At 44.0% G+C, this 16,488-nt stretch overlaps 1 protein-coding gene across 5 annotated transcripts in view; it reads right to left on the minus strand.

Moving 5' to 3' along the window:
- Positions 1-16,488, minus strand: part of NTM (neurotrimin) — a 1,023,678-nt gene that overhangs the window by 662,418 nt on the left and 344,772 nt on the right. The window lies entirely within an intron of this gene.

The following is a 16,488-nucleotide window of genomic DNA, read 5'->3' on the forward strand; positions in this document are numbered from 1 at the left end:
CTGAGATATCATGCCCTGTTCTTGAATAAATACAAATATTAAGATTAATCTTTAATGACTTTATGTCCATCTAAGTTTGATAGCTGGTTCGCATTCTATCAGTTTGAGAGATGGCGTGTCTCGGGATTCTTTTAAATGTACGTGTCATCCGTTTTTGCCATGTTTTTTTTATTTTTTTTTATGTCGGTGATCCCTGCTTGTGCACGAGGCAGAGTTTTTTGAGATGGGTTGAGCTCACAGAGGTTCCTGGGGAGACGTGGGGGGTCACATTGCCTTTTCACCTCCTTGGGTTTGAATATCAGTTTCAGACAGTGGGTGCAATGGCGTTGGACCGTCCGTGATTCGTGAGTCTCCATGCTGGTGTGAGTTTGTTCATTTGCGTATAAACTGTCAGGCTTTGGGCCTAATATGTGCGCTTCGCACCCGGGAAATACAGATTATCCAATAAGAATCTTCCTTTCCTGGGCGCGATTCTGTAATCACTGCTTGCACCCGTGGCATAAAATAGAAAAGGGAATGGATTCATTTGCAAATGACGGCGGCCATTTTTTATTTTATTTTTCCCTCATGAGATGGGCTTGTGCACTCTGCGCTGAGCTCATCTCCCAAGGAAATACAATGTGAAAAAAATGTGCCCTCCGTTTAAATCCCAGGGTGTGAATGGCTTTTACCCCGATGGTGGGGCTGCGGACATAGCCAACAAAGGCCTACAGCCTGTGCCGAGGCCTGCGGGCTGGCTGACCATTACCGATCTTACTTGAATTTTTTCCATGCCCCGAGCATCTCCCCATTGCCTGTACTCATCTGCCCCCACCTCCGGAGCCCCTTCTGAAACCCAACCCCAGCCAGACACTCTTCGCTGCCCCATGGCTGCATTTGTCTCTGGCCCTTTAAGTCACATGGTGAGATTTCTCAGCATTTCTGGGCACTATTTAATGTAATTGTATGTTGCTTGTGGAGGAATGGATGTACTGCGGTGAAACATTATATATACAAGTATGTTTATACATATTCGTTTTAACTCATGTTATTATTATAAGTGCAATTATTATGTATTTAGTATTTATGTTTTTGGGCATATTTAAATGGGACTGAAGAGAGAAGCTTTTAGAAGGCACTCAGGGGTTGAATATCGGATGTTCCCATGTTCACTATGGGACATTGTTGTGGTTTCCTGTTTCCGGCTGCCATGATGCAGCATGCAGGTTCTGTGATGTCAGTGACCTTGTGATGTTAGAGTGCAGTGTTGGGCGTGCGCGGATGAGTACAGATAGAACTGCGGCTGGCAGGGCATGTATGGCCGGTGGTCTGTCTCTAGTCCCTGTGTCCTTGTATGATCTTGTGTAACTCTGATACTCACTTTGTACACTCATCTCATTGTATGATCTTGTGTTACTCTAATACTCACTTTGTACACTCATCTCATTCTATGATCTTGTGTTACTCTAATACTCACTTTGTGTGCTCATCTCATTGTATGATCTTGTGTTACTCCAATACTCACTTTGTGTGCACATCTCATTGTATGATCTTGTGTTACTCTAATACTCACTTTGTACACTCACCTCATTGTATGATCTTGTGTTACTCTAATACTCATTTTGTGTACTCATCTCATTGTATGATCTTGTGTTACTCTAATGCTTATTTTGTACACTCATCTCATTGCATGATCTTGTGTTACTCTAATATTCACTTTGTGTACTCATCTCATTGTATGATCGTGTGTTACTCTAATACTCACTTTGTGTACTCATCTCATTCTATGATATTGTGTTACTCTAATACTCACTTTGTGTACTCATCTCATTGTATGATCTTGTGTTACTCTAATACTCACTTTGTGTACTCATCTCATTGTATGCTCATGTGTTGCTCTAATGCTTATTTTGTACACTCATCTCATTCTATGATGTTGTGTTACTCTAATATTCACTTTGTCCACTCATCTCATTGTATGATCTTGTGTCACTCGAATATTCACTTTGTTTGCTCATCTCATTGTATGATATTGTGTTTCTCTAATACTCACTTTGTGCACTCATCTCATTATATGATCTTGTGTTACTCTAATACTCACTTTGTGTACTCATCTCATTGTATGATCTTGTGTTACTCTAATGCTTATTCTGTACACTCATCTTATTCTATGATCTTGTGTTACTCTAATATTCACTTTGTACACTCATTTCATTGTATGATCTTGTGTTACTCTAATACTCACTGTGTGTAATTATCTCATTCTATGATCTTGTGTTGCTCTAATACTCACTTTGTGTGCGCATCTCATTGTATGATCTTGTGTTACTCTAATGCTTATTTTGTACACTCATCTCATTGTATGATCTTGTGTTACTCTAATACTCACTTTCTGTACTCATCTCATTGTATGACCTTGTGTTACTCCAATACTCACTTTGTGTTCTCATCACATTGTATGATCTTGTGTTACTCTAATACTCACTTTGTACACTCACCTCATTGTATGATCTTGTGTTACTCTAATACTCACTTTGTGTACTCATCTCATTGTATGACCTTGTGTTACTCTAATGCTTATTGTGTACACTCATCCCATTGTATGATCTTGTGTTACTCTAATACTCACTTTGTGTACTCATCTCATTGTATGATCTTGTGTTACTCTAATGCTTATTTTGTACACTCATCTCATTGTATGATCTTGTGTTACTCCAATACTGACTTTGTGTACTCATCACATTGTATGATCTTGTGTTACTCTAATACTCACTTTGTGTACTCATCTCATTGTATGATCTTGTGTTACTCTAATGCTTATTGTGTACACTCATCCCATTGTATGATCTTGTGTTACTCTAATGATTATTTTATACACTCATCTCATTGTATGAAATTGTGTTACTCTAATACTCACTTTGTGTACTCATCTCATTGTATGACCTTGTGTTACTCCAATACTGACTTTGTGTACTCATCACATTGTATGATCTTGTGTTACTCTAATGCTTATTGTGTACATTCATCCCATTGTCTGATCTTGTATTACTCTAATACTCACTTTGTGTACTCATCTCATTGTATGATTGTGTGTTACTCTAATACTCACTTTGTGTACTCATCTCATTCTATGATCTTGTGTTGCTCTAATACTCACTTTGTGCACTCATCTCATTGTATGATCTTGTGTTACTATAATACTCACTTTGTGTACTCATCTCATTGTATGCTTGTGTGTTACTCTAATGCTTATTTTGTACACTCATCTCATTCTATGATCTTGTGTTACTCTAATATTCACTTTGTCCACTCATCTCATTGTATGATCTTGTGTCACTCGAATACTCACTTTGTGCACTCATCTCATTATATAATCTTGTGTTATTCTAATACTCACTTTGTGTACTCATCTCATTGTATGATCTTGTGTTACTCTAATGCTTATTCTGTACACTCACCTCATTGTATGATCTTGTGTTACTCTAATACTCACTTTGTACACTCACCTCATTGTATGATCTTGTGTTACTCTAATACTCACTTTGTGTACTCATCTCATGGTATGACCTTGTGTTACTCTAATGCTTATTGTGTACACTCATCCCATTGTATGATCTTGTGTTACTCTAATACTAACTTTGTGTACTCATCTCATTGTATGACCTTGTGTTACTCCAATACTCACTTTGTGTACTCATCTCATTGTATGATCTTGTGTTACTCTAATGCTTATTGTGTACACTCATCCCATTGTATGATCTTGTGTTACTCTAATGCTTATTTTATACACTCATCTCATTGTATGAAATTGTGTTACTCTAATACTCACTTTGTGTACTCATCTCATTGTATGACCTTGTGTTACTCCAATACTGACTTTGTGTACTCATCACATTGTATGATCTTGTGTTACTCTATGGCTTATTGTGTACACTCATCCCATTGTATGATCTTGTGTTACTCTAATACTCACTTTGTGTACTCATCTCATTGTATGATTGTGTGTTACTCTAATACTCACTTTGTGCACTCATCTCATTGTATGATCTTGTTTTACTATAATACTCGCTTTGTGCAGTCATCTCATTGTATGCTCGTGTGTTACTCTAATGCTTATTTTGTACACTCATCTCATTCTATGATCTTGTGTTACTCTAATATTCACTTTGTCCACTCATCTCATTGTATGATCTTGTGTCACTCGAATACTCACTTTGTGTGCTCATCTCATTGTATGATCTTGTGTTACTCTAATACTCACTTTGTGCACTCATCTCATTATATGATCTTGTGTTATTCTAATACTCACTTCGTGTACTCATCTCATTGTATGATCTTGTGTTACTCTAATGCTTATTCTGTAAACTCATCTCATTCTATGATCTTGTGTTACTCGAATATTCACTTTGTACACTCATTTCATTGTATGAGCTTGTGTTACTCTAATACTCACTTTGTGTACTTATCTCATTCTATGATCTTGTGTTGCTCTAATACTCACTTTGTGTGTGCATCTCATTGTATGATCTTGTGTTACTCTAATGCTTATTTTGTACACTCATCTCATTGTATGATCTTGTGTTACTCTAATACTCACTTTGTGTACTCATCTCATTGTATGATCTTGTGTTACTCCAATACTCACTTTGTGTGCGCATCTCATTGTATGATCTTGTGTTACTCTAATACTCACTTAGTACACTCACCTCATTGTATGATCTTGTGTTACTCTAATACTCACTTTGTGTACTCATCTCATTGTATGATCTTGTTACTCTAATGCTTATTTTGTACACTCATCTCATTGCATGATCTCGTGTTACTCTAATATTCACTTTGTGTACTTATCTCATTGTATGATCGTGTGTTACTCTAATACTCACTTTGTTTACTCATCTCATTCTATGATCTTGTGTTACTCTAATGCTTATTGTGTACACTCATCCCATTGTATGATCTTGTGTTACTCTAATACTCACTTTGTGTACTCATCTCATTGTATGCTCATGTGTTACTCTAATGCTTATTTTGTACACTCATCTCATTCTATGATGTTGTGTTACTCTAATATGCACTTTGTACACTCATCTCATTGTATGATCTTGTGTCACTCGAATATTCACTTTGTTTGCTCATCTCATTGTATGATCTTGTGTTACTCTAATACTCACTTTGTGCACTCATCTCATTATATGATCTTGTGTTACTCTAATACTCACTTTGTGTACTCATCTCATTGTATGATCTTGTGTTACTCTAATGCTTATTTTGTACACTCATCTCATTGTATGATCTTGTGTCACTCGAATACTCACTTTGTGTGCTCATCTCATTGTATGATCTTGTGTTACTCTAATACTCACTTTGTGCACTCATCTCATTATATGATCTTGTGTTATTCTAATACTCACTTCGTGTACTCATTCATTGTATGATCTTGTGTTACTCTAATGCTTATTATGTACACTCATCTCATTCTATGATCTTGTGTTACTCTAATATTCACTTTGTACACTCATTTCATTGTATGATCTTCTGTTACTCTAATACTCACTTTGTGTACTTATCTCATTCTATGATCTTGTGTTGCTCTAATACTCACTTTGTGTGCACATCTCATTGTATGATCTTGTGTTACTCTAATGCTTATTTTGTACACTCATCTCATTGTATGATCTTGTGTTACTCTAATACTCACTTTGTGTACTCATCTCATTGTATGATCTTGTGTTACTCCAATACTCACTTTGTGTGCGCATCTCATTGTATGATCTTGTGTTACTCTAATACTCACTTTGTACAATCAGCTCATTGTATGATCTTGTGTTACTCTAATACTCACTTTGTGTACTCATCTCATTGTATGATCTTGTGTTACTCTAATGCTTATTTTGTACACTCATCTCATTGCATGATCTTGTGTTACTCTAATATTCACTTTGTGTACTCATCTCATTGTATGATCGTGTGTTACTCTAATACTCACTTTGTGTACTCATCTCATTCTATGATATTGTGTTACTCTAATACTCACTTTGTGTACTCATCTCATTGTATGCTCATGTGTTACTCTAATGCTTATTTTGTACACTCATCTCATTCTATGATGTTGTGTTACTCTAATATGCACTTTGTCCACTCATCTCATTCTATGATATTGTGTTACTCTAATACTCACTTTGTGCACTCATCTCATTATATGATCTTGTGTTACTCTAATACTCACTTTGTGTACTCATCTCATTGTATGATCTTGTGTTACTCTAATGCTTATTTTGTACACTTATCTCATTCTATGATCTCATGTTACTCTAATATTCACTTTGTCCACTCATCTCATTGTATGATCTTGTGTTACTCTAATACTCACTTTGTGTGCTCATCTCATTCTATGATCTCGTGTTACTCTAATATTCACTTTGTCCACTCATCTCATTGTATGATCTTGTGTTACTCTAATACTCACTTTGTGTACTCATCTCATTGTATGATCTTGTGTTACTCTAATGCTTATTGTGTACACTCATTCCATTGTATGATCTTGTGTTACTCTAATACTCACTTTGTGCACTCATCCCATTGTATGATCGTGTGTTACTCTAATGCTTATTTTGTACACTCATCCCATTGTATGATCTTGTGTTACTCTAATGCTTATTTTGTACACTCATCCCATTGTATGATCTTGTGTTACTCTAATACTCACTTTGTGTACTCATCCCATTGTATGATCTTGTGTTACTCTAATGCTTATTTTGTACACTCATCTCATTGTATGATCTCGTGTCACTCTAATACTCACTTTATGTACTCATCTCATTGTATGACCTTGTGTTACTCTAATACTCACTTTGTGTACTCATCTCATGAGTATCAACCGTTTTAAAGCTTTCTGTAGACTGAAATCTGAGTCTGATGTCCTCTGTATCTTATGAGAGATCCAAATCAATTCTGAATTCTCTATTTAATAATAATAATAATAATAATAATAATAATAATAATAATCTAAAATAAAATATGTGAACATGAAAAGTATTATAATATTGCTTAAACAAGCACGACAATATGTTTGACTCCATTTTGGAATTAGTCAATATGGTTTCTTCTGAAATACATATTTAATGTTAAAAGAAACACAATCCTTCACAAAGCACTCTTTCCCATGGGTTTGCATAAATGTATGTTCCATTATAACATTGATAGATGAATGTCAGGTCAGGAGGGGGAGAGGATCAAGTGTTGTGTGGTTGAGCTATCTTGGGGACCCAGGTCTTCATCACCGCTGGAAGGATATCTACTTTATCAGCACTGATTTCAGAAACTCTTTGCAAAAGGACCTGCACCTGTGACTGAAAAGGAACTATGTCCTACCCAATAGAGCGCCTGGTCTGTCCAGACTGGCAAAGTTAATCTGACCTCCAAATAATGTGCACAGAAAACAATACGACCTCCCTAACAACTAGGACTCTCATTGAATGACAGTCGTTTACCAGGCCGATCTCCCCTGAGGTCGCGCGGCTGGCATATTCGGCGGCGAAACCTTATTGCGTGGCATTATTCCCTCGTTTGTGCCAAGCATAATAACAGGTACTTGGCAGGAGTACGTATAAGCAGTTTGAACTTAATGCAGGTGGGCGTGTTAGTCTGCACAGAACGCAAAGTAATAAAGTGACAGGTTGCCATGGAGCTGCACGGCACGGCTAGCGGAGGAATACTAATTCCTGCTTTATTGACCTTTGCTTTTGTCCAATAATGTTCAGATTTGCTCATCTGCTGTTGGTTAGGAGAGCGAAGGTTGGCGGGCCTCAATTTAATGCTACAGCAAAGCCAAGTGGTCTAATAGGAATGTCACTTGGAGAAGGTAAGAGGCAACACCTCTATGTGATTGTACCATGTAGCGCCACACAGATTGCTGCACAGGGGGTGTTAGGACATCCCAGATGCCACTCACACCATTAGGAACCAGTTTCCAGTAGTTAGGTGGAATGGACATGCCGACCATAAGATTCTATGTTAGACTGAGGGCAGAGGGCTCCTGTGAAATCATTACTTGAGAAGCGAGAAACAATATGTGGAATGCCCCAAACGTTCAATGGGCAGAGCTGGAGAGAACACTTTAAGGTAAAAGGGGGTGAGTGTGCAATTCTTCCAGGGGTTTCCTGCCACAATATAGCACGGGGATGTGGAGCGAGGGTTCCAAGTATCTTGGTACAAGTTTCACTCTTCTAACTCTTCTAGCAAGAGCTAGTTTGACAATGCCATATCTTCTCCAATGCCATATCCTTGATGATGCCATATCCTTGCAGATGCCATATCCTTCCCATTGCCATATCCATGCCAATGATATGTCCTCACCATGGCCATATCCTTCCCATTGCCATATCCATGCCAATGATATGTCCTCACCATGGCCATATCCTTCCCATATCCTTGCCAATGGTATGTCCTTGCCGATGGCAGATACTTCCCAATGCCATATCCTTTTTGATGACATTTCTTTGCTGATGCCATATTCGCCCCAATGCCATCTGCTTTCCAAAGACATATCCTTGCGATGGTATATCCTTCCCAGTGCCATATCCTTGTCGATGATATGTCCTTGCCGATGCCTATTCCTTCCCACTGCCATATCCTTGTCGATGATATGTCCTTGCCGATGCCTATTCCTTCCCACTGCCATATCCTTGCTGATGATATGTCCTTGCCGATGCCTATTCCTTCCCACTGCCATATCCTTGCTGATGACAAATCATTGCCAATGGCATATGGTTTGCATTGCCATATCCTTGTTGATGACATAACCTTGTTGATGCCATATCCTTACCGATGCCATATCCTTCCAATGCCATATCCTTGCTGGTAACATATCCTTGTCGATGAAATATCCTTGCTGATGCCATATCCTTGATGACGCCATGTCATTCCAGAGCCCTTATCATGACCACAGCGCCAACGCCATGGCTTCAAGCGTCAATCATACTTTTTTCTTGAAATGCATAAACTTTCTTAAAGTTATGTTTGAACCATGGGAGGACACCATAGCTGACAATTAAATGATGTCTCTTTAGGATAGCTCCAATGGTAATCGGCATTATTGTTTTTATTGTTATTATTATTATTATTATTAGTAGTAGTAGTAGTAGTAGTAGTAGTAGTAGTATTACCACTGTTACTGTATTGTACAATAGTGTGCACTCAGGGCATTGGACATAGACTCGGCCATGGCATGTCCTTTATTCCCATATCAGTGACCGTCAAGGAAGAGAGAAGCCAGCATCCTGAAGTGAGACACCCATGCTTGCCTTTGTGCACGACACCACTCTTTATTTGATGTTATGTTATTGTGTTGCTCACTGCACACATCTAGCTTGAGAGCAGCGAAGAACTTCCTAACAGGTGTCTGCCTGCTTAAATAGTGCAGGGGTGCCATGCACCCGCAGCAGAGACTTCCTTAAGCTCGATCCCTGATTGGCCTACTGGGCCTCTCATCCGTTCGAAGAACATGACATGAGTGCCACTGGGTTTGTCCAAAAGAAACCCGCCAGCAGCTTCTGGACATGACTGTGCCGTGGGGCGCTCTTCGCCATTGCATGTGAAGCCCTTGCTCTTCATTGCATATGCAGCAGCGTGCTGTCAATAGGGAACCTTGCCAGGGCGTTTTCCTCTGCGTGGAACAGGGCATGGATGGACTGAGAAGTAGCCCTGGATGGCCTCACTTGAGAAGTCCAGTATAATTAGAGACCAGCAACATCTGGCCTTCCGATTGGAATAGGGAGTTTTTGTGGCAGGACGTTTCATCGAAGAAGAATGAATAGAGTTTTTTACAACTGATTTTACCCCAAATATATGTGGTGGGTGGGTTTACGGTAATAACTAAAGTAGAGAGTTAAGCGGGGGAGCTGTAGGGGGTCTCTCCCGCATATATTTGCAATACATCTACCCGTTAAAAACAACAATACAAATCGATAAAATCTACTTTGCGGACATGTTTTCGATCGGATCACATGGAACCCCTCTGATTGGCTGTGTGAAGTTACTCCATGAAGGATGGCTCGTGACCGTCTCCAGTGACGTCTTCTTCTTGTGTTTCAGAGCTATGGGCATAGCAATGGATTAAGCCATTTGGCTACACAGAGCCTTCACTCAAACCTGTGGTGGGCTCCCAACCACTGATTGTCACCAATTCGAAGTTTCCCACGCTACATTCTTGGCAACCACTCAAGATGAGGGTTCAGCTCCCACATCCCAGACTGCATTTCATATTTAAAGCCGGATGTGGTGATGCTTCTCCTGCTGTCGTTCTCCAAGTCACTCCGGGTTCTTCACATGCAGGACTTCACCCGTTTCCTTTACACACTGTGCAGCGAGCACTGGACTTTCCAAAGAAAAAGCCCTCCCCCCGGGGGCTTCTTTGCATTCACCAAGTTAACATCCATTATTCCCAAAATAAAGAGAACTGCTGCCAGCCTGGACAGCACACAGCTGCCAGAATGGCATGCATACAGCTACCAGCCTGGCAAGCGTACAGCTAAATGCCTGGCAACTAACAGCTATCAGTCTGGCAGGCATATAGATACCAGACTGGCAAACACACAGCTAAATGCCTGGCAACAAACAGCTATCAGGCTGGTAAGTGCACAGCGACCAGCCTGGCAAAGGTACAACTACCAGACTGGCAAGCGCAAAGCTACCAGCCTGGAAAAGGTACAACTACCAGCCTGGCATGCATTGAGCGACCAACCTGGCAAGCATACAACTACCAGTCTGCAAAGCACACAGCTACCAGCCTGGCAAGCATACAGGTACCAGACTAGCAAACACACAGCTATCAGTCTGGCGGCAAGCACACAGCTACCAGCCTGGCAAGCATATATGTACCAGACTGGCAAACACACAGCTATCAGCCTGGCAAGCACACATCTACCAGCCTGGCAAGCATATAGGTACCAGACTAGCAAACACAGAGCTATCAGTCTGGCGGCAAGCACACATCTACCAGCCTGGCAAGCACACACCTACCAGCCTGGCAAGCATATAGGTACCAGACTAGCAAACGCACAGCTATCAGTCTGGCGGCAAGCACACAGCTACCAGCCTGGCAAGCATATATGTACCAGACTGGCAAACACACAGCTATCAGTCTGGAGGCAAGCATACAGCTACCAGCCTGGCAAGGATACATCTACCAGCCTGGCAAGCATATATGTACCAGACTGGCAAACACACAGCTATCAGCCTGGCAAGCACACATCTACCAGCCTGGCAAGCATATATGTACCAGACTGGCAAACACACAGCTATCAGCCTGGCAAGCACACATCTACCAGCCTGGCAAGCATAAAGGTACCAGACTAGCAAACACACAGCTATCAGTCTGGTGGCAAGCACTCATCTACCAGCCTGGCAAGCACACACCTACCAGCCTGGCAAGCACATAGGTACCAGACTAGCAAACGCACAGCTATCAGTCTGGCGGCAAGCACACAGCTACCAGCCTGGCAAGCATATATGTACCAGACTGGCAAACACACAGCTATCAGTCTGGAGGCAAACACACAGCTACCAGCCTGGCAAGCCTATAACTACCAGCCTGGCAAGCAAACATCTACCAGCCTGGCAAGCATATATGTACCAGACTGGCAAGCACACATCTACCAACCTGGCATGCACACACCTACCAGCCTGGCAAGCATATATGTACCAGACTGGCAAACATACAGCTATCAGTCTGGCGGCAAGCACACAGCTACCAGCCTGGCAAGCATATATGTACCAGACTGGCAAACACACAGCTATCAGCCTGTCAAGCACACATCTACCAGCCTGGCAAGCATATAGGTACCAGACTAGCAAACACACAGCTATCAGTCTGGTGGCAAGCACTCATCTACCAGCCTGGCAAGCACATAGGTACCAGACTAGCAAACGCACAGCTATCAGTCTGGCGGCAAGCACACAGCTACCAGCCCGGCAAGCATATATGTACCAGACTGTCAAACACACAGCTATCAGTCTGGCGGCAAGCACACAGCTACCAGCCTGGCAAGCATATATGTACCAGACTGGCAAACACACAGCTATCAGTCTGGAGGCAAGCACACATCTACCAGCCTGGCAAGCATATATGTACCAGACTGGCAAACACACAGCTACCAGTCTGGAGGCAAGTGCACAGCTACCAGCCTGGCAAGCCTATAACTACCAGCCTGGCAAGCAAACATCTACCAGCCTGGCAAGCATATATGTACCAGACTGGCAAGCACACATCTACCAACCTGGCATGCATACTGCCAGGGTCAGCCTTTGGGGTCCCAGCGCCCTGGGCGAATTGGAGCCCCCCCTTCCCCCACGCGCCCCTGGTCAAAAGGGGGCAGGGCCAGGAAGTGGCACTTTTTTTTTTTAAACCTCATCGCTCCGGGGAGGAGGTCATTATTTGAATAGGGCCCATCAGCACCCTGTGATGAGCTCTGCCGCCGCAGGCTCATTTAACAATAATGAGGTGCCTGACACGCCTTCTGACACTATGCCAGCTCGGGGGAGCCCTTGAAGGACTGCCCTAGCTGGCGTGGTGTGGGGCTAAGGCGCCTTTTGTTGTTGAAGGCGCCGCAGCGGAGGGGCGCATTTGGTGAAAACGGGGTGCTGAGCTCCCGATTGTCATTCAATACGCCCGCCTGCCGTGCCTTCTCCCTCTACGCCAGCTCGGGGGAGCCCTTGAAAGACTTCCCCGAGTTGGTGTGACAGCGGCTAATGGCACCCTGGGGGGCGTGGTGCCCCAGGCAGTCGCCCGGCTCGCCCCCCCCTAAGGCCGGGCCTGCATACAGCTAACTGGCAAGCATACAGCTACCTGCCTGGCAAGCGCACAGCTACCAGTCTGACAAGCGCACAGCTACCAGCCTGGCAATCGTACAACTACTAGACTGGCAAGCGCACAGCTACCAAGCATACAGCTACCATCCTGGAAAGTGCACAGCTACCAGTCTGTCATCCATACAGCTACCAGACTGCCATGCATACAGCTATCAGTGTGGCAAGCATACAACTACCAGCCTGGCAAGGGTACAACTACCAGACTGGCAAGCGTGCAGTTACCAAGCATACAGCTGTCGGCCTGGAAAGCACACAGCTACCTGTCTGGCAAGTGTACATCTACCAGCCTGGCAAGCACACATCTACCAGCCTGGCAATCATATAGGTACCAGACTGGCAAACACACAGATATCAGTCTGGAGGCAAGCACACAGCTACCAGCCTGGCAAGGATACAACTACCAGTCTGGCAAGCACACATCTACCAGCCTGGCAAGCACACATCTACCAGCCTGGCAAGCATATAGGTACCAGACTGGCCAACACACAGCTATCAGTCTGGAGGCAAGCACACAGCTACCAGCCTGGCAAGGATACAATTACCATTCTGGTAAGCACACATCTACCAGCCTGGCAAGCACACATCTACTAGCCTGGCATGTTTACAGCTACCAATCTGGCATGCGTACAGCTACCAGCCTGCCAAGCATACAGTACATTACCAGCCTGGCATGTATACAGCTACCAAACTGACAAGCATACAGATACCAGCCTGGCAAGCACACCGCTATCAGTCTGGCAAGCGCACAGCTACCAGCCTGGCAAGGGTACAACTACCGGACTGGCAAGCGCACATCAACCAGCCTGGCATGCATACAGCTACCAGACTGGCAAGCATACAGCTACCTGCCTGCCAAGCACACAGCTACCAGCCAGGCATGCATACAGCTACCAGACTGGCAAGCATACAGCTACCTGCCTGGCAAGCTCACATCTATCATTTTGACAAGCGCACAGCTACCGGCCTGGCAATCGTACAACTACCAGACTGACAAGCACACAGCTACCAAGCATATAGCTACCATCCTTGTACACAGCTACGAGCCTGTCAAGCATACAGCTATCAGTCAGGCAAGCGCACAACTACCATCCTGACAAGGGTACAACTACCAGACTGGCAAGCGCACAGCTACCAAACATACAGCTGTCAGACTGGAAAGAACACAGCTACCTGTCTGGCAAGTATACAGCTATCAGCCTGGCAAACATACAGCTACCTGCCTGGCAAGCACACAGCTACCAGTCTGGCAAGCGTACAGCTACCAGCCTGGCAATGGTACAACTACCAGCCTGGTAAGGCACAGATACCAGCCTGGCAAGGGTACAACTACAAGGCTGGAAAGAACACAGCTACCAGCCTGGCAAGTGTGCAGTTACCTGCCTAGCAAACATACATCTATTAGTCTGGCATGCATACAGCTACAAGCTAGGCAAGCATACAGCTAACAGCCTGGCAAGCAGGCAGCTATCTTCCTGGCAAGCAAACAGCTACAAGCCTGGCAAGTACACAGCTACGAGCCTGGCAAGCCTACAGCTACCACACAGCTACCAGCCTGACAAGTACACAGCTACCAGCCTGGCAAGCACACAGTTACTGGTGAGCACACATCTACCCGGCTGGCTTGCATGTAGCTACCAGGCGGGCAAGCATGCTGCTGCCAGCCTGGCAAGCATGCAGTTCCCAGTTAGGCAAGCGTGCAGCTACCAGCTTGGCAAGTGTGCAGCTACCAGACTAGCAAATATGCATCTACCAGTCTGGCAAGCATACAGCTAACAGCCTGGCAAGAACACAACTACCTTCCTGGCAAGCACACAGATAGCAGCCTGGCAAGCATGCAGCTACCTTCCTGTGGCAAGCACACATCTACCAGTCTGGCTAATATGTATCTACCAGCCTGGCAAGCATACTGCTACCAGCTTGGTAAGCAGGCATTTACCATCTTGGCAAGCACACACACAGCTACCAACTAGGAAAACATGCAGCTACCAGCTTTACCAACACACAGCTACCAGCCTGGCAAGCACACAGCTAACAGACTGGCACACAAACAACTACCAGCCTGGCAAGCAGGCAGCTACCAGCCTGGCAAGTGCACAGCTAGCAGCCTGGCAAGCAAACAGCTATCAGCCAGGCAAGCATACAGCTACCAGCCCGGCAAGCATAGAGCTACCAGCTATGCAAGCATGCAGCTGGCAAACACCAGCTAGGCAAGCACAAAACTATCAGATAGGCAAGCATACAGCTACCAGCCTGGCAAGTGTACAGCTACCAACTAGGCAATCACACAGCTACCAGCTAGGCACGCCTACAGCTACCTGCCTGGCAAGCACACAGCTACCAGCCTGACAAGCACAGACATACCAGCCTGGCAAGCACAGAGCTACCCGCATGGTAATAACATAGCTACCAGATGGGTAAGCATGAAGATATCAGCTATGCAAGCATGCAGCTACCAGCCTGCCAAGTGTACAGCTGTCAGCCTGGCAAGCACACAGCTACCAGCATGACAATCACACAGCTACCAGCTAGGCAGGCGTACAGTTACCAGCCTGGCAAGCACACAGCTACCTTCCTGGCAAGCAAACAGATACCAGCCTGGCAAGCATGCAGCTACATTCCTGTGGCAAGCACACATCTACCAGCCTGGCTAGCATGTATCTACCAGCCTGGTAAGCATGCTGCTACCAGCCTGGCAAGCAGGCATCTGTCAGCTTGACAAGCACACAGCTACCAGCTAGGAAAGCACGCAGCTACCAGCATTGCCAACACACAGCTACCAGCCTTGCAAGCACATAGCTACCAGCCTGAAAAGCATACAGCTACCAGGGAGGCAAGCACACAGCTAACAGACTGGCATACAAACATCTACCAGCCTGGCAAGCAGGAAGCTACCAGACTGGCAAGTACACAGCTACCAGCCTGGCAAGCATACAGCTATCAGCCAGGCAAGCATGCAGCTAATAGCCCGGCGAGCATAGAGGTACCAGCTAGGCAAGCATGCAGCTACCAGGCTGACAATCACACATCTACCAGCTAGGCAAGCATGCAACTATCAGCTAGGCAAGACATCTGCTACCAGCCTGGCAAGCACACAGCTACCAGCATGGCAATCACACAGCTACCAGCATGTCAAGCATGCAGCTACCTGCTAGGCAAGCACACAACGACCTGCTAGGCAAGAAAACAGCTACCAGCCTGGTAATCACACAACAACCAGCCTGGCAAGCACAGGGCTACCAGCATGGCAGGCATACAGCTATAAGCCTGACAAGTAAACAGCTATCAGCCTGACAAGCACACAGCTACCAGTGTGGCAAGCACACAACTACTAACATGTGTAAGTGATTTCAACCCAGCACTTCACCTAAGTCAATGCCTAGCGTGGGATGCACAATTGAAACTGTTAATTATATATTTGTTGCCTATAAGCTCTTTTATTTTTGAATGGTGTACCCTTATATCACACCCCTCTCTTTGAATCCCCCCCCCCGTTTTCACTGAACCAGGAAGCAGGCTGTTTTGCAAAGTTAAAAGATTTATTTTATGGATTTCACAATATATATATAACACACTATTTAATATTTATACAAGGATCACCAATGGGGTGATGTTACATTCAGCAATCATTTTTAATCAGAAGGA

Source organism: Ambystoma mexicanum, chromosome 9, assembly GCF_040938575.1.
Source record: "Ambystoma mexicanum isolate Mex_15411 chromosome 9, UKY_AmexF1_1, whole genome shotgun sequence".
Taxonomy (NCBI): Eukaryota; Metazoa; Chordata; class Amphibia; order Caudata; family Ambystomatidae; genus Ambystoma; species Ambystoma mexicanum.